Genomic DNA, 22,967 nt, shown 5'->3' with positions numbered 1-22,967 from the left:
CCTCACCATCGAGCTATTCAAGCCGTGCCATTGTACCAGCTGTCTCAAGGGTGGCCCACAGCATCTGCCCAGCTTCGGCAGGCACCAAGGCCAACCCTTACGCTTCCCCTGCCTGACCCTCCGACTCGGCTCCAGCCCTTCTGGGGCAGCCCGTGCAATTTGCCATGAGCTGCTGTTAACACTCACGGGCCCACTGACAGTACTGGATTTACTCCAGTTTATGTCAGGAACAGTGAGCTCACCCAGGACATTCGGATTCTTCCCATCCTCCCACCAACCTTATTCATAAACAGCGGTTGGGTTGGTTTTTTTTAAACATTACCGTGAAATGCAGCAAGAGGTCAGCAGACTGCATCATCACACAGACGGTCCAGGAGATGAGACGCGGTGAGCCGGGAGGACAGAGTCAGCCCCTTCCACCGTTCAGCCCCTGGAAACACTTTGAGACAACCAGAGGGTCGGGCTGCTCCAATACAGCTCTCTCACTCCTGGCTCTGGAGCCTTCATCTCACATTCCCCACATCCCTTCAGCCTTTCTAATCACAGGCTTTAGGGTCCCTACATACGTCCGTGAGCAAATATTGATTTGCCTGCACTGCCTACAGATCATAATGTAACTCCACGCACCTTAAAGAAGCTCAGCGCACACTCCACGTTCTTACAGCTGCTTTGATTGCAATTCAGTCTCTAGTACATTACCCTTATTTATAATGCCAGGGCTTCAGCGTGGTGCCTCAGGCACTCTAAAATTATTACAGGGCCCTTTTGACTTGCAATTCCCTTCCATTCAATTCCATTTTTAGTTGTCAGCAGGGACTCCCATTGACCAGCGGTGGAAGCCAACCGTGCGCAGGCAGACAGACGGCGCTACTGCATGTTAAGCCAATCCTATAGAAATTACTTGCACGCGGCTCAACGCGACGGGTCATCTCAGTTTCAATGAGAAACGCCGGGTCTGGAAGAGCAGGTGGCAGAGTGCTCCTGGGTGCAGCTTCCTTGGAGAGATGAGACATCCAGGCTTGGAGCAGCACCGGGGGTGCTCAGCTGCAGACCCTCGACAGTGCCATCCGTCCGGCTGATGCAGCCATCATTTAAAAAAAACCGGCGAAGGAAAGCGACTTTAACAATCAGAGTTCCGGTGAAATCAAACTTCAATTATTTACCAGATCTCACTTTTGCAGTCACCTAGCAGCAAACCAGTTTCCACGGCTGGTACAAAGTATTCAAACCATCAAAATATTTAGACATACCATACAGAATGTATGGAAATATGCTATCAATTCCCCCCTTTCTGTTTGAGGCTACTAATTCTTTTAGTAGTCTCACTTGAACATAGCTTGTGTCACAGTTGCGCACAGCGTTCTTTATCTCCTTCCTTCCGTTCATTTATGCTAACATTAACAGGCTGTATTTAAGAGAAATGCTACTAACTTCTTTGACAAATCTTTAAGTTGACAGCTTACTTAGCTGTATTTAGGAATACATGAACTAATCTACAACCATGCTGTTTTAGAAGAAGGTACCTTTCATATTCCTGGGTAAAAAAAACATTATATACAAAGACATTCTATGTAAATTTTATTTAATGGATATATCCTTTCAGCATTTTTTTTTCAATATAATGACACCATTTCTTCAGCTAGAGAAAACAGTGAATTGCAGAACTACAAGAAATGGATTCCTGAGGATGACAGGGAGGTAAGTATTTTGTTGGCGAGTTATCGATGGGTTTATTTGCTTTTTTCTTATTTAATCTAGTGATGACTTTCCCCTTTGCCTGTTCTCAGCCAGGATTCACTCTAACAGCTGGTGACCAGGCAATCACATTCATTCAGTAAATTATCAAACACCAGAGGCCTTCGTTTGCATAGCCATGTTAATCTGGTGTTCACAGTACATCCTTCGGTTCACTTTTAATAAATAAATCCCACAAAGAAAATAGCAGAGGGGAAGGAAGGTTGCTGTGCTGCTTTCCAAAGCAAGCAGTAGCTCAGGCAGCCTCAGAAGGGATGGTTCTGCCCACTCTACTGAACAGAACAGCATCCTCCTCTGTGAGCACTACTGCTGCTTTCACGAATAGGCCCTCTGAAATAAGGTGCTCAGTCTAAGGGTGAAGAATCAAGCCCCAAATCAGTTAACTGCTGGGCCAGTTCCTGGCTTTGCATTTCCCATGACAGTCAAAAGGAAAATGCATTCCTGCACTCTAGAGACAACGTTTTTGATTTTCAGGCAAACTTTTTTCTCCTGTACCACCAGACCCTGCAGCCTGATGCATGGTTAGACTTTTTCTAACCTTGACACATCACTGCTATTGCAAAAGCTCCAACAAATTCCTTTTGCTCTCTGTTCAAGGAAAGTTTCACCAATCTCCAGGAGAAAACAGCAGCCCCAGTTTAAATCCAGCCTGCGCTTTCTCTGCGTAGACAGTATGAAAGAAAAAACAAGAGGTGAAATGTAAGCCAAAGTACTGCTGCTTTCCTAACCGACTAAAAGCACAAAGACCTCATCCTTGAAACAACACAGTAAATGACCCTGTGACAACAAGCACAATCCCACAGAGGTCACCAGATGCAGAAACACATCCTTCTTTCTCCAGCACCTTTTCCCTTGGCCCCCCCCTCCAAACACCGCTCGTGCGGGCTCCAGCTGTCTCCTACCTCGGAAGCACCTTCTGCCACAGCAGCAATGTTCTTCTGCAGAGTTCGACACCTCCGTCACCCCAACCTTAATCACAGGATGAATAAAGGGCCTGACAAAGTCTACAAGGGGTCCATCTTTCTCAGCCTTGTCCTCTTTTTTTAAGCTGCGGGGCTCTTGTCTGAATGACATTTTTCTAAGTACAGCTGGTAGATGAGTGTTGGAAATCGGTGCCAGGAGCTGGGGCTGGAAGAGAAGACAGGATTTTTGAGCTGGAAGGCGCGGGAGCCTGGGAGGGGGCAGAAGAGGGGCTCTGCAGCAGGGCGAGGGGCTCTGCAGTGAGGGGCTGCCAAACAGGGCGAGGCGCAAAGACGCCTGCGATGACGACTCGCTGGGCAAGTCTGTATTAGCGACTATAGTCTCCGAAATCACTCCCCTTCCACCTTCTGGAAGGAGCGGGGCGGGAAGATTCTCCCTGTGGGAAGCAGTCTGGGACAGGACGTGGGGGACACGTGGGGTTTGCGGAAGGGCTCTGAGCGAGCAGCAGAGGCTGCCGAGGCAGTGGTGCATCAGGAGCTCGGGGCAACAGGGGCAAGGCCTTTCCCTCCGTGCTGTGCCCCCACACTTACATCTGGACACCTGTGGCCAGGGCTACACTTGGGGCTGGAGTACGCAGGCAGGAGCCCTGCTGCCAGCTCACCCCCTGCTTACACACCTACCCCACGCACAGCACTGCTGCCTCCTTCTCCTGACCAAGGAAGCAACAGCCATAAGCTACCTCTCCAGCACGTGCAAGCAGGCCAGTACACTTTCAAACGCGTTTCCTCTAAAAACATCCCAGACAAAACAGATGCCAAGAGCGACAGTGTCATTCTCTGCCTCCAAAGAAGCGGGCTACTGCTGAGACTGTCCACTGCACACAGAGAGAGCGCTTTCCACCAGCCGTACCAACACACCCTCACCAGGTATTGCCTGTTGATTAATTACTTGCACTAGCTGATCTTCCCCACGTCGACTTTCGGAATGTTGGGCCATTATGGGACTTGGATTCCTCCCAGTACGAGGCAACAGCATCTTTTTAAAGAAATAAAAATAGCACTGCTAAATGGGTACAACTACCTCTCATATTACTAGAGTTACCACAGAACGCATCGTTGGTAGAATTCCACTCCGTCTGGGTGACTTACTCTCTCGATGATTTTTTGAGCCCTTACATTTTATCAGTTTACTGAAAAGGCAGGGGCTTTTTTGGACAAAAGCCCAAATAAAATACTTCGCAGTCCATGTAATTCTCGGCCTTCCTATGTTCCTATAGGTCTCCTTCTCTAAAGCGGATAAATAAATCATGCATTTGGTTTTCAAGTAATGCTATCAAATGCCAGACAGACATCATCTAACCCAAGAACCCATTAACTGACCCAAGCTTTGCTCCCCACGAGACCAAATGTTTTAACACACTCAAGATTTAAATGCATTTTATCAAAACTGGAACATACATACCTATGTATATATCTCATCCCTTCTGCTCTGAACAGCACCAGGGAAAAACGGAAAAAAATTAATTCCAATAATTTACTCCAGAGCTGTCTTGTGGCTCAACAGGCTGATTCACAGGTCAAAGAAACTCGCAACAAAATAGCAGCAGAGCTACTTTCATTCTCAGTTTCCCAAGAAAGAGTATTGCAGTTATGTTTGCCAATATTCACCGTTTACACCCATTAACCAAACTTCCCTACTATTTATAACTTCTTGGGGTACGATTTCATCGCTTTTACACATATGCCCCTCTGCCTCGCACTACAACCATGGATCCTACTTGAGGTTGCTCACCGAGTACAGTACGATTTCACCTTAGTACACTTAGAAATATCTTTGTGAATGATATTTCACAGCATGCTCTTGCATGTCCCCTTCAGTTAGTAAACCATCATTGATACGCTCTACGTATCTGTATTCCTAAAGTTGTCCTGTTTCTGTAAAACTGATCTTAAGTCAAGCTGTTATGCAGCTGTTCCATAATTAAATTGCATACCATAAAAGCTGACGTAGAAAGCATTACCACGTTGCAGAAGGTAAATATTCATAGATTAAGCTTGTTCTCTTTAGCTTGAAGAACTAGGCAAATTAGAGATCAGAACTTCTAAAATTAATCAAAACCTTGGCAGATGTATTAACAAAAATAAAGCTCAGTGTTTTAAAGAAAATAAAAAGAGTCTGCTTTAGTTCAAGCTCTGCTAAAATTACCTGATGGATAGGTGCCTAACGTGCATCCTGTGCCAGACACTCTGTAGGCACAGAGACCTTTCTTATACACTTTCTTAATTACCTGCATTGCTTATCAATACTCACTCGTTCATATAGGCATAGTCATTTAAACCAACTTATCTTAGTAGGGCTATTTTCATCACAGCTCGCTTTGAATACCGTCTCATTTTGGCAACATCAACTGGTCAATCCATAGGTATACATCGGATTCCCACAGGTACCCACACATACAGAATCTGGCACTTGTGAGACAATGCCTGTGCAAAGGCTAACGAGGTGGGTAAAACAGTCTCATTTGGTGCATCCAGGATGGGTGCTGCATCCTCTATCCACAGCGTGGACAAACACAGGACTAAGATGCACGCGATACAGTGAATTTACTGGGTGAGAAGGGAGAAAGCGGAAGAGGATTTGCCTTCTGAAACTGGACAGTACTCTTCTCAAGAGCAAGAGCTGCCGCTTTTATTAACTGTTTTCAGAAATCTGCAGCTAAGAGGACTCCTTTGAGCTGAGTACTTAACAGTCCTTCTCCACTTGTACATACTTGACAAATACAAGTGTATTGCCCCTTAGGGTGTGTTTTGGCTTGATGGGGGTTTTGTTTGTTTCTCCAGAAGAAATTACCAGGAAGTAGTAAATGTCAGCAGCTCTTCAAGTATGCTTGTGTGTTTCTGCATGGTTTGTAGCCCTGCCTCCAAAGGAAAAACACAGGCACACAGTTTAGCATTGAAAATACTTCACACTGTACTGATGGCTTTTTTTCTTCTGAATCTCAGTTTGTAATTGTTGGAAGCAAGTCTTCTAGTCATAAACTTAGGTGAGCTATTGGAAAAACCTGCTGTATATTATCTTTATACTGCTATCCACCAGCATGGAACTTACTGTCCTGTAACTACACACCTCACATTATAAAATACATATGCATGTGTTCATTTCAAATGATCAGTTATTTATGTCATAGCTGAAGAAACATACCTCAACGTGAGAAAACAAGTATACACCTACTCACTCAACTGCAAGTTGTAAGCTTCACTGCAACACACCTTAGACTTTTAGTTTCTTTCCAGAGGTGAAGATGACAACAGAAAGGCTAGAGTCCAATGCTGTTTTCACCTACCCTGAATGTTATTTCAAGTTATTGCTCTGTGATTAATACAAAGATTACACAGTGATATGGCTTGAAAGGCTGACCATCTTTCACGCACTCTGCAGAGTGGGAGGTTTTGTACATGAATCACAGAGAAATGGGAATCAGCACAGGTAGATCAGTGATTTGTCTGTCACATGTACAACAAAGTGTTAAGAGGTTAACTTGCAATTTGTTTCATTTTTATCCTTACATCTCCACCACTGGTAAGCCAGTTGGGTGAGATCCTTCATTTCTGTAATTCCAACTGGTTTACACTGTACTCAAAATTTCCATCTCTAAACATGGGCCCACTCAAAACAAACAACAGATTTCAGGTTTTAAAAACACTTTTTTAGTTTTAAAACATCTCTAAGTTTTACAGCAGTCCAGTTCTATGTGCAACTCCAAAACATCCCTCGCCTGTAAATCCACCAGTCTGATGCTCATTTACATCATAGGTCTTTCACCGAGCGCAATGTTCCTGAGGTGGGTACAATGCGATATGTGCCAGTGTAGACTCTTTTCCATTACCAGGGAAGGTAAAAAGATGCTTTAATATCACTGAAAATTCAGGCTGGATGGAAAAACACACAAGTAGAAAATGCTGATTTCAAAAATGCCAAGGCACATCCTTTCACTGCCCACATGGAAAAAACCCATAGACCAGGTATGGCTATGGAGATCTCTTCCTCCACCCCACTATTGCCTAAAAGGACAACGGGCAGATTTTTCACACTGCTTGGGACCCACAAAGATCTATAATTTGCTATTATATTTCTGCATGCAGCCTCTGCATCATGCGGGAGCAAAGAAATGCTCCTGCTGCCTTGCAGCCCTGCCACTCCACAACTCCCAGGACACCTCAGAGCTCTGCACATCCACATCGGTTCTCCTTGGGTGGACATTCCCAGAGGAATTATGCTGCTGTGAGCACGCAAAGCCACGTAATCCAAGCCACTTGAAGGAGACACAAAACAATTGTACATTTTCTCCTTAATAAACAGTCCCTCTGGACACAGAAGTCACAGACTCTCTCTGCTCAGCAGCACGTGGGATAACTGCGCATCAGTCACATCCTACATTTTCTCCGTGTTGTTCCTTTCTTTTGCAGCACTTGCAGATATCCACTGGGGAATATGGTAATCCCAAAACACTGCTGCCTCCACGCTACACGGTTTCACCAGTCAACATTAGCTGTGTTCATGCATGATAAAGTACTGGCTTATTTGTACAGGAAGGAAAGACAAATTAGGAAGTTTGCGTACTAACATTTTACCTGCCCTGGCTTTGATACACCACACCCTGTCCTGTTCTAGAACCACGGTACCAAAAAAAATCCATGCAAAAATGACACGTACTCTCTGCTTCTAGTCTGCTTGCTTTTCCCCACCATCAAATCCCTTCTCAGGGATATGAGAAGACAAGCAGTGTAGAGAGCACCTGGAAGGTTACCTTGCTGCTTTTCCAGCAAATTATATGGCTGGCTGCCTCTGCAAAACATTTGGGGAGCTGCATCAACATGCAAGCAACCTCAAAAGGGGGAGGGAATTTTTGACTGCTCTAATTGTCACTCTGTCCTCAAATTGAGACCTCCAGCACAGCAAAGACCTCTGACACCAAACAAAATCAGCAATGAACAACCACCAAGATGGTTTCCCACACAAACCGCAGTCCTGCCCTTGGCAAACTGCAGGTAATTTGCTTAGAGAAGAGATTTTCTTAAGCTGTCAACTGGGCAACAAAATTGCCATCAAGGAAAAAACAAATGCAACAGTATCTCCATGCAGATGTGAAAAAGAGAGCACCAGGTTGTCTCTAGGAGAAGAACCAAGAGAGACGCTATAGACTAGGTTCATTCAGTAAAATCAGATAACAGCATCTGACTTCTCCTTTATCAGTCTGATACGCACCTACTTACTCCTAACTTACAGTGGACAGAGTAAATATGGTTTAAGAATTACTTGTTCTCAAATTTCACTTATATTCTTAAAAGTACAGGACTTCGGGCATAAATCTGCCACACAGGACATGACTGTTTCCCCTCTGCATTCAATCTAAAAGCAGCCTTTCTTGAAACGATCATAAATTACACACTGACATTTGGCAGCTTTTGTTAAAAACAGAAACCTACCACAGCCTCATCACAGCTCTCTATTGCCATCTCCCCATTTCTGTAGCTAAACATACCCAGTGTGGCAAAGCAGCTGCATCATTTACCGTTCATTAAGAGGTAGAAATGATGCAGTAGGTGCATGTCAAGTTTTGTCCATTACTTCACAATTACTTGTTCTGAATATTTAACCCACATTTTGGGAGGTGGAATGAGAACCATTTATCTAAATCAGAATGGTTCACCTGAGGAATATTTTCCCCTCCTGCACCTCTTTTATACCCCCCCCCCTCGCAAACCTCATAAACTATTACATTCTCCTGCATCACCTTATTAGTACTCATCTATTAATAGCAGACTCCACAGACTCCTCACTCCTCAATTAATATTGCTCAGCCAAACATCCCATGCTTGAAAGGGCTCAGGATGACTACGGAAACCTCTCTGTTGCAGGAACTAACAACCTTGAAAGATACCTTAACGAGGACAAGAAGATCTCCTCAAGTTTATTAAAAAAAAAAATAAATTATGCTAACTCGTCCAAATGCTTGCATGAATTTGGACCAGTTTCTGTCAACCTTCCCCTTGTTCTTGTGTGCCTAGGAGTCACTCTTAGATTTTAACCCAGCCACCTTTGCACACAGGATTTGTTCAGAATTGTAAGTTTCCATTAAAATGCAGAAAAACCTTGAAAGCTAAAGTTATTTCCATCTTCCATACAGACCGGTACGCTTGTAGAAAAAGCTCCACTGTCCAGAAGGCTGTTGACCACAGCCTTCGTTTGCAGCTTGAACTACAGCCAATCCAGATCACTGAAGGTGAGGACAAACACTCTCAATTTGACTCACAACATCATAAAAAGTCAGGGTAGTAAGTCAAGCACATGCCAAATAATTTACTTTTTACATATATGACTTCATTCTCCACAAGGGTGAACCAGCTCAGCAGCAATCTCTTACTAGTGGCAAAATACAAGACTAACACATAGCAGTAGGTATCTTGCAAGTGCTACCAAAATGGGAAACGCAAATATAGGCAACTTGTTGTATACAACTGATCACAGACTCTGGCATCTGAATAACAGGAAGGTGAGCTGGAAGCTCTATGTGTTACACCACCCGCACAATTCTCCCACCAACAGGGCTCCTCTCCTGCCTGAGAACAGTAAATTGACACTGGGCTACAGCAAAACTATTGCCAACAATTGAAATGAGAGAAGGTTGTGGTATTTAATTAGGAATTTTTAAAAATGCCATCCATTTAATATAAACTGACAGGACTTCATTCTTTCTGTCTCAGTGTTGTTCATTGAACCCTTCTTTGCTTTCTTGAATAATAGCCATGAATTTTGGGAAGGGTGCAGAGAGGATTACTTGAAGTATAGTGAGGGCTGTGTCCTGTGCCAGAAGCTTTAACAAAAAAAAATAAAAACAAAAAAGAAAAGAGAACTGTGGCAAATGGAAAGAATGACAACTTCAAATCTGCAAGCGCACAAGTGATCAACAAATGCTGGTTGATAGCCTAACGTGGTGAGTAAAGCAATCACAGTACGCCTGCTTCTGCCATGACAAGGGCCAAATGAGAGAACAACCATCAGCCAGGTGTCATGGGCAAGCCATCACTTCTGCACAAAATTAAAGTACAATGGAAACAGGCTGAAGAAAGAGAAATACACAGAATGACAGTGTGGAAAGATGCCCCTCTGCCTTACTTCAGAAGTTCATCTAGAGGAAGTGAAGGAAGAAAACAACAGCTATTCTACTTGCTGCTGCATGAGTGCCTGAACTGGCATGATAACATCTTCCTCCACCCAGGTGTGCTAGAAAGGGAATGCTGCACGCATCAGTTACTGAATGAAATTAAATAGATGCAAGTCATAAGTTCATAAACTGATCTCTAAATCACTGCTATTTTGTGGATAGGCAAGGTCAGAGTCTCCATCCCTGTATTTCGTTTCATCTACAGGCTTGGAGTCCATTTGACTCTCACTTAAAGTTACTCCCGATTTCACTCCTCAACTGAACAACGGGGAAACAAAAACGGACTTCTTGCATCCCTAGCCCCATGGTTACTTGCAACAAATGGTAAAAGGATGGTCACAGTGCATGTTTTTAGGGTTTTATCTGCCATTTGACAACACTTCCAGTTACCCACTGGCCAGATAAACACTAACATTAGACACTGCGTAGAGGTCTGGCTTATCAGAGCTATCGCTCCTCTGTCATTGGGTCTTCTTGTCCACAGCTTTTGTAGAGCCACAGCAAAACAGCCCTCTTCTCTCCCGTTGCATATACATAATGGGCAGCTACACTCATCAGCTAGTCACAGACCTGTGGCACATGAAAGAGGAGCTGGGCATGACCTTCAGCATCAAAATCACCCGCCTCCATGCTCAGAGCAGTGTGGCAGCCCGCCGCCCTCAGTGAGGAGCGAGGCTCTGCAAGCCAACACAGAGAGAGGGGAATGTGCTGCCTCCTATCATGGACGCTACCCTCACACCGTCATCAGTTTTAATTGTGATTCTCCTGTAGCAGCATGAACTACTCCTATCAAAGAGGTAATGACAACAACAAAACTTTTGAAACCAGCTTCCTGGATTCTACATGAGAGTGAAAAATACGTGCTTTCCTCCAAACGATGCTGCTTGGTTTTTTCTTCCTCCTCCTTTTTTCCCCCTTTTTGCTTAGTATTCAGCTGTGGGTTTTGCATCTCCTCAGAGATGAGCACAACATAGCGGGTTCCTCACTGGACCTGTTCATGACAAACTTCACTGCCAGTTTCTAATGCTTCTTCTAGCAGCTAAGTTTTGTCCCTCACTATGGTTTCAGGCTTCCCACCTGGCCGAGTTGTTGCACTGTGTTCATCGGTCTCAACCTACCATATTGCCCTGGAAGGAGCAAAATTCCCACTTGCTGACACTAGAGAGGAAACTTGCAGTCTGTGACAGGCCACAAATCCTCCTCTCCTATCAGGGTAAAAAAAAAGCAGGTACTTGGTACCACACGCCCTGCTTTTCCAACATAGGCCACCTTTTTCAGGCTTCTCACAGACAGAGCACTTGAAGAAGGAAGACAATCCGGGGCTGAGTTATCCTGCAGGACCACCAGCATCTCTCAGCAGGATCCTGGCCTGACATTCATGAAATGGGCCAGGGCTCTCCCTACCTACACATGCACACACACAGAAAACCATCCATCTACTCTCATGCCTCATTCTCCTTTCCATGGCATTCCCATTTCTGCTGTCACAAACTAGGTATCCCAAGGAGAGTGTTGCAAGGAAGGTCCTTGGCAAAGCTGGTTCCTTACACGACTGTTTGGTAAGGACTATGACAAACCACTAAACAGGCATGTAAAAACCACAAAGCACATGATTCTGAAAATCATGCATTACCATTTTTCTATGCATTTTTTTCATGCTGCTTTGCAGTGTACATTTTCCTATTGTGTTTTAACAGCGAGATTGATTTAATTGGCAATTGTTTATCTAATATTGCTAGTCTCCTACGTTATTACTATTTTTACAGGCATCAAAAAATTCTGATGAAAATGTTTTAAAGTTGAAAGAACACCCACAATAGAAGAAAGTTCCAAAATCACCTGAGAAATTTCCAAGGCTTACTTTCTTCCTCAGAAATACAACAAAATAATTATGATTTTCATTGCAGTTTCATTTAACTGAAGTCTGTTTTCCACCTTGTGAAATGGGAAATAAATACACTGTTATTCTCAGTGTTAACATACTACTTCCAATTAGCTGTACCTTTATATTAACTTCAGCTACGAGACATTTACTTGCATGCTTCTAAATATACAGTTGGGTTATTTCATTTTATAATCCAGGCTGCCTGGAAACTACAGAGCCAGAATTTTTTTTTCTTTTTTTTTCCCGTAAAGAAGAGTTTCATTTTAAGAATATATGACCAAGAAGAATAAAGCTGAGAAGAAGAAATTTCAGGAAATGGGTATAAAATGAACTCAGCGATCCTCTCTCAACTCTCCATTGGTTCTATTGAGACGATCTTCTCAAAGCCGCTTTGCAGGCTAAGTTGGCCATATGTCCACACTGCCTAGGCTGCAGCAAGGCACCAGCCTTTGTTCGACAAGCAGCAACGCTTTGAAAATAGTGGGCTTTTGATGCACTTTCCAGTCGGCACTCATATGTAGTTTGGATGCATCTTCTGGACGCAAGCCACCTGAAGCATCACTAGTCAACGCACACCTGGAGAAGAGGCATAGCCCAAACCACTGTAGTTACATGGCCAGGTCAGCACGATGCTATAGCCAGTGTGACCCAGAAAACTAGATGCAACGATGCCTCACTGTGACCAGTCATGATGTCATCTCAACACGGGCACCAAGCAAGGAGGTTGCTGATCAGGTAACTGCCACTGGGCTTCACAAGACTAAACTAACACCTGGGTCTTGACTGCTTACAAGTTCGGGACAGACAAAAGCCCTAAAACACGCAGAAATCGTAGACTTGATCAGCGACACTAGCATAAATGGAATGCTTATGGCAGTCATCCCAGGAAAATGTTAAGTGCCACACAAATGGACACTATCCTCCAGTAGATGCTACGCAACAGGGAACCCGTGCACATGCCCAGCCCAGCCAAGGATGGCCTTCTGTCAGAAAGCAACTGTTAGTTTCATCACTAAGTCGAGGACAAGCCAGATGGCTGTAGTTTCACACACCTGCACGCTCCAGTGCTGACACTGAACAGGCTGGTGCCAAGCGAGGAAGGCCACAAGGTAATGTGAGTTTAGTGCAGGCAGAGGATGATGACCACCACCCTCTCTCTCCTCCTGGACTGGGCAGCTCATCCCAGACCTGGCACTACTCCAGACTTTCTGCCAGCTCATTTACCCACAGCCCAGTCCTGCAAATCCAGTCCTGCCAAGGGATGCTGGTGTCACTCTGCCAGAAACGGCCTGAGGTGACAGGCCATGGTTCAGTAAGAATCGCAAAAAAAAACCAAACCCAAAAACAACAACAAAAACAAAATCACACAAAATCCCACACACAACATAAAACTGGCACAGGAGCTAGACCCCCCCTGCATGTGAACCAGCTGGTTATCCATGGCCACGAGGAGGTCACCGCAGGTCACCTCAGCTCTCTTACCTGCAGCTCTGGCTGTCCCTCACAAAACAGCTGAACCCCTCCTGCCTTTCCTGTCCTGCTAGTAACATCCCACTGAAAAACAATCCCTCCGTGGTCACCAGAGAACAGCCAAGGAGGACACGGGGCAGAGCCACTTACAAAGGGAACAGTGAGGTGGCCCTGGGGTCCGCATGGTTACAGAGAAGTCAAGTATGGCACAAATGCTCTCCAAGACTAGGCAGACCGTAGTCAGGTGCTGTGGAATAGCAAGGATCCCTCGCAGCACTCAGCCTTTCTGTGCTGGGGATGTCAAACAGCATGAACACAGGTGCAGTTGTCTAGCCAGAGCTACAGCCATGGGGACTTACTCTACAAATTGCGCATACTTGGCCCTCAAAAGCCAGCATTTTGTCTCGGAGTTCAACAAAGCCAGTGTTTATCTCAATGTGGTCACATAGCAAACCTGTTTCTTTCACCTCCTCTCCAGAAAATATCTCCTGTTCAAAAAAAACCCAAAACCACAGATGGTTGCTGTTCATGCTACCCATCTGAAATTTTGAGTCAAGTTAGCTTTTGGTGCTTTGTTGCTATCACCAGAGTCCTTGAAATTCCCACAGAAGTATGAAGGCACTCAGAAGAGAACAGAGAACTGGTTGATTGATTACCTTGCTCTCCATCTGAATTGCACTCCATTAGCTAATGCCATTCAGCTTGTGACATCTTAGTTGCCTTAGGCATATACTGCTACAGCCCTGCTAAAGGCAGGTACTCTGATAAAACTGCAGGGATAAAACTGGCAGAGAATCTGCTCTCACATCTGAGGCCATGCCTGGGCCAACAAAACCAAACAAAAATAGAGAAGTTTAGAAGCCAGCTACTGAAAGTATTGAACAGGTAGTTCCCAAGAAAGTGTCTGTGGACAGGAGGAGTGTCACTAAGATGACTTCACCTTTGACAAGACAAAGGAAAAGTATAATCACATTTTGTACATCAATAGACACACAAAGTCAGCAACTGAAAGATTAATGAGAGAATGGGCTTATTTGCTTTCCTATCACTTTGTCTTATCTCAGGGCTGGAGGAAATACACTAGAAGATTGCCCAGGTAGTATTTTAGGCCAAGTTCTCTGTTGACATCAACATTAGGAGAGAGCACTGGTTAAAAAGAGATGCCACCTTAGTCTAGTATCTCTGCAAAGATCAACATTTAAGCAGTATTTTTTAAGACCTAGAGAAAGCTCAGCAGGACCCCCAGAAATGCTTCTGCAGAAGCAACAAGCAGCAACCTCTGCGACCAGGCTTCGATTCAAAACAGATCAAAGCATTTGGCTGACCCTGGAAATGAACTAATGCTTTCTAAGGCTACAGATAATCTCACTAAGACCATTACCCAACTCACAATGAACTGATAAAAACGTTTTCACTGCTTCTCTATGGAAGTTGTCTCTGTCATTTGCACTTCCCCTCCCTCCTTAGAGGAAACTCCTTCAGACAAATTTAAATTACACTTGCGGACCTGTATTAGTATCTCATCACATGAGTTTCTTCTTTGCTATCATCTGAGCTGTGAACTCAGTGCCACTTTTTTTCCAGGACTGGGAGACGAAGCTTGCCTTTTAAGAAACTTCTCTATGGAACACTCAACTCACAAAACACTCCGTTTACAGAGGAAAAAAAAGTTAAAATATGTTATCCTGGTTTGCCTCAAACACAGATGGGGAAACGCTCCAGAGAAAAATCCCAGCTGTCAATCTGCACTGCAGACCTCTACTTCATACTGATGTTAGAGGGAGTTCCACCCAGCAGATGTGTGCAGACAATGCAACAAAAATCTGCAATGCAGACAACAGATCCACAATGCAGATCAGACGCTAGGATTTTACTCACAGGGTGATAATTCAGCTTCGCTGTTCCCACTACAGAATCACAGAGAAATGCTGAGGCTGGAGGGGGCCTCTGGAGATCATCTACTCCAACCCCCTTGTTACCAATTGGTCACTGATTTGTTATTAGTTAGAATTAATCATATTTAATTTTAATATTTTAGCAAAATCATATGTATGTTGTATTTTATACATTTAACCCCAACCAGTACCTGCTGTGAAATCCCCTGTATAGCCCTGTACCAAGGCCGGAGAAATTGGCTAAGATCATCTAGTAGGAACATTTAGGACTTAGATAACAAGATAAAAGAAAATTAAAATCTGATTATAAAAGAGTTTGGTTTGACTAAAAAGTAGAAGATTGTGAAGCGTAAGTATGGGAGTGTTGAGTTTGAAGTGTAGCCTTAGAAACTTAGGAGCTTAGGAACTGTATAATGTGTAACCATAAGAATTTAAGTATTGTTCAAAATCATTTAACCACAGAAGTTTTGACAAAGATTGGTAGTCTTGTAGTGTTTGTTTTAAAGGCTAAGGAAACCGTTATGGACACCAGCTTGCTGCTTGGAAACACCTGAGAGGTCAAGAAGCGGACGAGTGAGGAAGACTACGAAAGACCACCAGAGGACTCTAGAAGACCACCAGAGACCATTAGTGCGCCTGCGTGATGGACATTAACATATGCAAATGATTTCCTGGAAATCTGATGAATATGCAAATGACGTCTTTGTAATCTCATGAATATGCATAAGTGAGTTCAATATAAGGTGTATTGTTTTAGTTACAGGTGTGCGTGGTTTGTGAGAGGACTCGCCCGCGCACCCGGCCGTCAATAAAGAAGTGTCTGCTTATCTACACTAAATTGGTGTTGATAAGTTTTTTATTCCGAGATTTCGGTAACAGTTTTTGGCGACCCAGATGGGACCTCGCTGAGAGAGACCGGAGGAGTCGGGGACTTGATCGGTTCCTGCCGGCACTGAGGATTTCTCGGGGATACCCATCGATCCCCGATCCATAAGGCTCTTTGCGACGTCCCCTGGATTTTGGTAAGACACTTCTTTTCTTTGAAATATTAAGGATAGCTATCCGAGTGGGTTAGAGTCCCACTAAGTGGGGTTAGAGTCCCCCCCGAGTGGGTTAGAGTCCCACCGGTATTGTTTGGGGTTAGAGTCCCCCCGAGTGGGTTAGAGTCCCACCGGTATAGTCTGCCTGTCAGACGTGGCGAAAGCTGCGCAGGGTTGGACTGAAGGATCCTGAAGAAAGTGGAAGCCTAGGCGTCTGCCCGTAAGACATAAGCGAAAGCTATTGCTGGGTTGGACAATTTGGGAGTGGGTTAGAGTCCCACAACTTTTGAAGATTCTGGGTTAGAGTCCCAGCTTCAAAAGCATTTTGGGAGTGGGTTAGAGTCCCACAACTTTTGAAGATTCTGGGTTAGAGTCCCAGCTTCAAAAGCATTTTGGGAGTGGGTTTGAGTCCCAATTAAAAAAAAAAAAAAAAAAAAAAAAAAAAGAGAGAATTTTAAGAGTGTATGTGTACCTTTGTGAGATATATTGTGTATTTGGAAGCATTTTGGGTCAGAGTGAAAAGTGTGAGTGTGAGTGTTGTAAGTGATTATATATCATATTGCATAGTGATTTTGTTATAACATTTAAAGTGAATATTTGAATATTTTGTTATCCTGCTGATAAATCTTGCCAGGGGATATTGGTTATGACTCTTGCCTAGGGAAGTTGGCTCAGCCCGTGCCCTAGACAAGTAGGTGGACTCCATTACCTGGCAACAATTGTTATTTGTATACATTTGATATCTGGTGTTTGATATATGCATTTGGTATTTGAAACTTTGTATTTGATGCTTGGCATTTGATTATATATATATTTAATAGATATTTGGTATTGGGTATAAACATAATGGCATTTGCCAAATTATTTAAGAGTAAGAGTATGGGAAATTTGTCCACTGATGGAAAGATACCGAAAACATCTCCATTGGGATGTTTGTTGGCACATTGGGGTGAATTGCATGATGATTTACGTAAAAAATCAAATGATTGAATACTGTAATCATTAGTGGCCTCTGTATACATTGGAGGATCAGGAAAGGTGGCCCGTGAATGGGACACTGAATTATAACACCATTCTGCAGTTAATGTTGTTTTGTAGAAGAGAAGGGAAATGGAGTGAAGTACCATATGTGGATTTATTCTTTTACTTAAGACAGAGACGGGATTGACAGGATGAATGTAAGCTAACTAGTAGAGACAATTTGGTGATGGCTGTGACTTCTGATAATAAGAAAGGGAAGAAATGCTGTCTGGCATGTGATACTGGAAAGGAGTGTTTAAAGAAAATAACTGTTCCCACTGCTCCCAAAGAGGATGAGGGGCCAGAACTGGATATTTCTCCTCCTGGGAGAGGAAGGAATTGGGATGCAGGGTATGGGGAACAGATTGAAGCGCCAGATAGCAGTGGACTAGAGGATGTGGAGGAAGAGCCGTCTGAGGTTGTAATTCATACCCCCGTTTCGCGAAGGACCCGACAGCAAGTACAAATGGTAGCTCCCCCGCGGCAGCAGCGAGCACAAACAGTGGCTCTCCTGTGGCAGCAGCGAGCACAAACAGTAGCTCCCCTGCGACAGGGAGTGGGTAATGATGGGCCGGTGTATGTAAAAGTGCCCTTTTCAGTTATGGACTTGATGGCTTGGAAACAGGCAGCTGGAGTGTATAGAGAAGATCCGGAGAGGGTAGGCAGAGTGGTGGATACTATAATTAAAACACAGAATCCAGACTGGAGTGATTTACAGGTGATTCTGGATAATTTGCTGGATGACACAGAGAAGCAGATGGTATTAAAGACCGGCAAAGCACAGGCAGAAGTGGCTGTATTGAGTGAGACAACAGGTGGAACATTAGAGCAGAATTTTCCGTCTGGGGATCCGCAGTGGGATCCAAATAACGTGGAACATAGAGAAAGGCTGAGTCAATATCAGAAATGGATTTTATATGGAGTTAAACATGCTATGCCTAAATCTTTGAATTGGTCTAAATTATACGAGGTGAGACAAGATAAGAATGAATCTCCCTCAGTGTTTCTGGAAAGATTGAAGGAAGCTGCTAGAAAATATACTGATTTAAGAGTAGAAACAGAGGCGGCTCAGATACAGCTGGCTTTGATTTTTATGGGGCAGTCGGCACCAGATATTAGAAAGAAACTTCAGAAGCTAGAAGGAGAGGATTCAAGGAGCCTAAATAAAATGTTGGAAGCAGCGTGGAAAGTATATAACAACAGAGAAAAAGAGGAAAGGAGAAACAGAGAAAATAGATTATTGGCTGTGATGACAGAAACAGCAGGCAGAGGACGAGGTAGAGGCAGAAGACGAGGTGCTTATGGACAGGGAGGATTTATGAACTCTGGCAATCGGAACTTTAACACCCCCTTAGGAGTGAATCAGTGTGCTTTGTGTAGGGAGGAAGGACATTGGAAATGAGATTGTCCTAAGAACGAGCAGTGTTCAAAAGGAAACATTCAGAAAGAGGTAGCCAGAATGATGGTTTTGGATGAATGAAGGGGACCGGAGGGGAACCCAGCTGAGCCTCTGGTTGTAATTAAGCTGGGAGAAAAAGAAGTTAAATTTCTAGTAGATACAGGAGCGACATTCTCGGTATTAAATACTTGTAAAGGAAAAATTGGAACGAAAACAGCAAACATAGTAGGAGCCACAGGGAGGGAGGAAAACAGACCATTCCTGCAACCCCTGGATTTGAAATTTGGAAAAAAAATAATTACACATGAATTTTTGTATGTACCAGAATGCCCGATACCCTTGTTAGGAAGGGATTTGTTATCCAAACTAAATGCACAAATTGCTTTTGAGGATGGGGAATTTTTTTAAAAATACCTGAGTCAAAAACAGGAGAAATCCTGATGATACAAGAAAAGGTGGAAGAGCAGGAAATTCCACCAGAGGTGGATGCTGCAGTGATCCCTACAGTATGAGAAACAAATATTCCTGGTAAATCAAAATTAGCAGCACCTGTGAAAATAGATTTAAAAGAAGGTGCAGGAACGGTAAAAATTAAGCAATATCCAATCAAACCAGAAGTTAGGCAGGAATTGAAGAAATTGATTGATAAATTTTTAGAGTATAAAATTTTGGAAGAATGTGAATCTGAATATAATACTCCTATTCTACCAGTTAGAAAACCCTCAGGTGAATATAGGTTAGTGCAAGATTTAAGAGCAGTGAATCAAATAACCAAGAACATATATCCTGTGGTTCCAAATCCTTACACATTGTTAACAGCATTAAAGGAGACTCATCAGTGGTTTACAGTGCTTGATTTGAAAGATGCTTTCTTTTGTATACCCTTGGAAAAGGAAAGCAGAAAGCTGTTTGCTTTTGAGTGGAAAAATCCACAAACTGGACAAAAAATGTAGCTGACATGGACAAGACTACCCCAAGGATTTAAGAACAGCCCGACAATTTTCGGAAACCAGCTGGCAAAGGAGCTTGAAATCTGGAAACAGGAAAACCAAGGCCTGAACATTTACTTCTACAATATGTGGATGACATATTGATTGCTACAGAAAAAAGATTCACCTGCATACAGGTAACCACTGACCTTTTGAACTTTCTAGGACTAACTGGGTATAAGGTATCCAGGAAGAAAGCCCAAATAGCTTGTCAGACTGTAATATATCTGGGCTTTGAGATTTCAAAAGGACAGCGACAACTGGGAAAAGATCGCAAAGAAACTATTTGCAGTACACCTGAACCGAAAAATATCCATGAACTCAGAGCATTTTTGGGAATGGCGGGGTGGTGTCACCTTTGGATTTTGAACTATGGTCTAATAGCTAAACCGTTATATGAGGCCCAAAAGAACTCTTCTTTTGTGTGGGGTCCAGAACAGCAAAGGGCCTTTACAGAGTTAAAACGCGCTTTAATGTCTGCACCTGCCTTAGGCCTCCCTGATTTAACTAAAGATTTTCAGTTGTTCATCCATGAAAGGTAAAGCCTGGCACTTGGTGTGTTAACCCAGAAGATGGGAAGCTGGAAACGACCAGTCGGTTACTTTTCCAAACAACTGGACACAGTGAGTAAAGGGTGGCCAAATTGTCTTAGGGCAGTAGCTGCAACAGTAATGATCATACAAGAAGCTCGGAAATTGACCTTGGGAAAAACAATAACAGTCTATGTCCCACACATGGTGAAAACTGTTCTAGAACAAAAGGGGGGACACTGGCTATCTCCGAGCAGAATGATGAAGTACCAGGTAATATTAACTCAACAAGATGATGTAAATTTTAAAAATAACTAACCTGGCAAATCCAGCTGTGTTTTTAAATTCCATACAGGAAGAAGGACAATTGGAGCATGATTGCCTGGCTGCTATTGAGTATGTTTATTCCAGTCGTGAAAATTTGAAGGATGTACCACTGGAGCGACCAGACTGGGAACTGTATACAGATGGCAGCAGCTTTGTGGAGCAAGGAGTCCGATACGCTGGATATGCGGTAACAACAGACACCACAGTTATAGAAGCAGAAGCATTGCCAAGTACCACCTCAGCTCAGAAAGCGGAACTTATTGCTCTGATTCGAACTTTAGAACTAAGCGAGAAGAAGAAAATAAATATCTGGACAGATTCAAAGTATGCTTTTGGAGTGGTACATGTCCGTGCAGCATTGTGGAAAGAAAGAGGATTATTGTCCTCCCAGGGATCAAATATTAAACACCAAGATGAAATTTTACAATTATTACAAGCAGTTCAGAAACCAGATCAGGTAGCAATCATGCACTGTAAAGCACACCAAGTTGGAAACACAAAGGAAATTGCTGGAAATAATTTAACTGATCGAACGGCAAGAAAGGTGGCAAAGGGACGAGCATTGCAAATGGCACTAATTCCCTCTAAAACAGTAACTCTCCCTAGGGAAGAACCAAAATATTCAGAAGAGGATGATAGGCTAGGTCAAGTATTAAATGCTAAGAAAAACCTAGCTGGATGGTGGGTAACACCTAAAGGACAGGTAGTAGTTCCAGCCTTTCTAATGAGAGAAATAATTCAAACAAAGCATCAGGAGTGGCACTGGGAAGCAGAGGCTTTAGTAACTTCTTTACAAAAACAAGTGGTATCGCTCAGAATGTTAGGAATAGCTAAAATCATAACTGCAAAATGTGAAGTATGTTTGAAAAATAATCCAGTGATTAGGAAAAAGGTTCAAATAGGTCAAATAAAATCTGGGATAGAGCCTGGAGATTATTGGCAAGTAGATTTTTTCAGAACTACCTAGGCAAAATGGGTGTCGGTACATCCTGGTGGGGGTTGATACTTTTTCAGGATGGCCAGAAGCTTTTCCCTGTCGTTCCACACAAGCAAAGGAAGTAGTAAAGTGGTTACTACGAGAAATAATTCCAAGGTTTGGAGTTCCTATTGGAATTTCTTCTGACAGAGGTCCACACTTTGTTGCAGAAGTAGTCCAAAATGTTAGCAAAATTCTGGGTATCACATGGGATTTGCATACCCCATGGAGGCCGCAATCCAGTGGAAAAGTAGAAAGAATGAATCAAACCTTAAAAAGACAAATAAGTAAAATTTGTCAAGAGACTAATTTAAAATGGCCTCAAGCACTTCCATTGGCATTATTGCGAATCAGAGTACAGCCAAAGAGTGGAACCTCAGTCAGTCCTTATGAATTATTGTATGGGAAACCTTATGAATCTCCAGAACCAAACCCATACATGCATGTAAAAGGAAAACAAGATGTGTATAACTATTTGCTTTCCTTAGGAAAAACTTTGACTGCAATTCGGAGAGCAGTGGTGTGGAATAGACCATTATCCCTGGAAGTTCCGGTGCATGACTTTCAACCAGAAGACTATGTCTATGTGAAAACGTGGACTTCCAAACCCCTGCAGGAACGTTGGAAAAGACCCTTCCAGATACTGTTAACCACCTTTACGGCTATTAAAATTGCAGAATCGGATGCTTGGATACACTACACCCAAGTGAAGAAGGCACCTACTCCATGGAAGATTATTAGCCGTAATCCAAAGACTTTAAAATTGACTCTGAAACATGTCTAATTTTTTTATATCTGTTTGTGATTGTTTTCTTTATATTAGGTCGGCAGATAACGATGGTGGAAACCCGGACTGATTTGATGATTAGGAACAAAAGACAAGTAGAAACAGAACAACTGATTGGCATTCCTGAAAAAATGTCTGAAGAAAACTTGATGTTAGGATTGATTAGGGAATTTGCCAGCTTGCAAAACATTACTCAAATTACTGCTTGTTTGCCAATACCGAGAACAGTAGGAGAGTCTATCCCTTGGGGAATCTTAACTATGAATTTAACCACCCTGGAACATAAAAATGAAACTGCCTATTGCAAACAAAGGCCAGTGACTAAATGGTCTAAACAGGTAAAGATCATCAGAAAACAATGGAAATGGATGGGCAGAGAAGAAAATTGCTTGAAATTATTAAATTATCATTTTATACCAGCCTCCCCTATAGGAGACATGTTTGCGGTGAGTAGTCCTATGGGTTAGTGTTCATATGATGTATGAAGGACCCTTGGAGAATAAAACGAACCAAGAGGTCTGAAATAAATGATAATACATAGAACGAACCATGAACAGGAGTGAAAATTGGCTGGACACTTGAATCCCTTTTGAACCCTATAGCTTCATATAGAAACAGAGAATGACTCCACCAGTTAACAGGTCAGGTAAAAAAATGAGCAAACATCACAAAAAGGGTTCAAAGACGTAGAACGTGACTTGGAGTTACTGAGCAAAGTTGAAAAAGAAACTGAAACTATTTGAGAAGA

At 43.1% G+C, this 22,967-nt stretch overlaps 1 pseudogene; it reads left to right on the top strand.

Moving 5' to 3' along the window:
- The first annotated feature begins 17,398 nt into the window (after positions 1 to 17,398).
- LOC142027845 (uncharacterized) lies at positions 17,399 to 22,216 on the top strand (annotated as a pseudogene).
- Positions 22,217 to 22,967: the final 751 nt, after the last annotated feature.

The sequence above is a fragment of the Buteo buteo genome, unplaced genomic scaffold (assembly GCF_964188355.1).
Source record: "Buteo buteo unplaced genomic scaffold, bButBut1.hap1.1 HAP1_SCAFFOLD_62, whole genome shotgun sequence".
NCBI classification, from domain to species: domain Eukaryota; kingdom Metazoa; phylum Chordata; class Aves; order Accipitriformes; family Accipitridae; genus Buteo; species Buteo buteo.
Note: the sequence above shows the minus strand (reverse complement) of the source record. Positions and strands in the feature narration are given on the sequence as shown.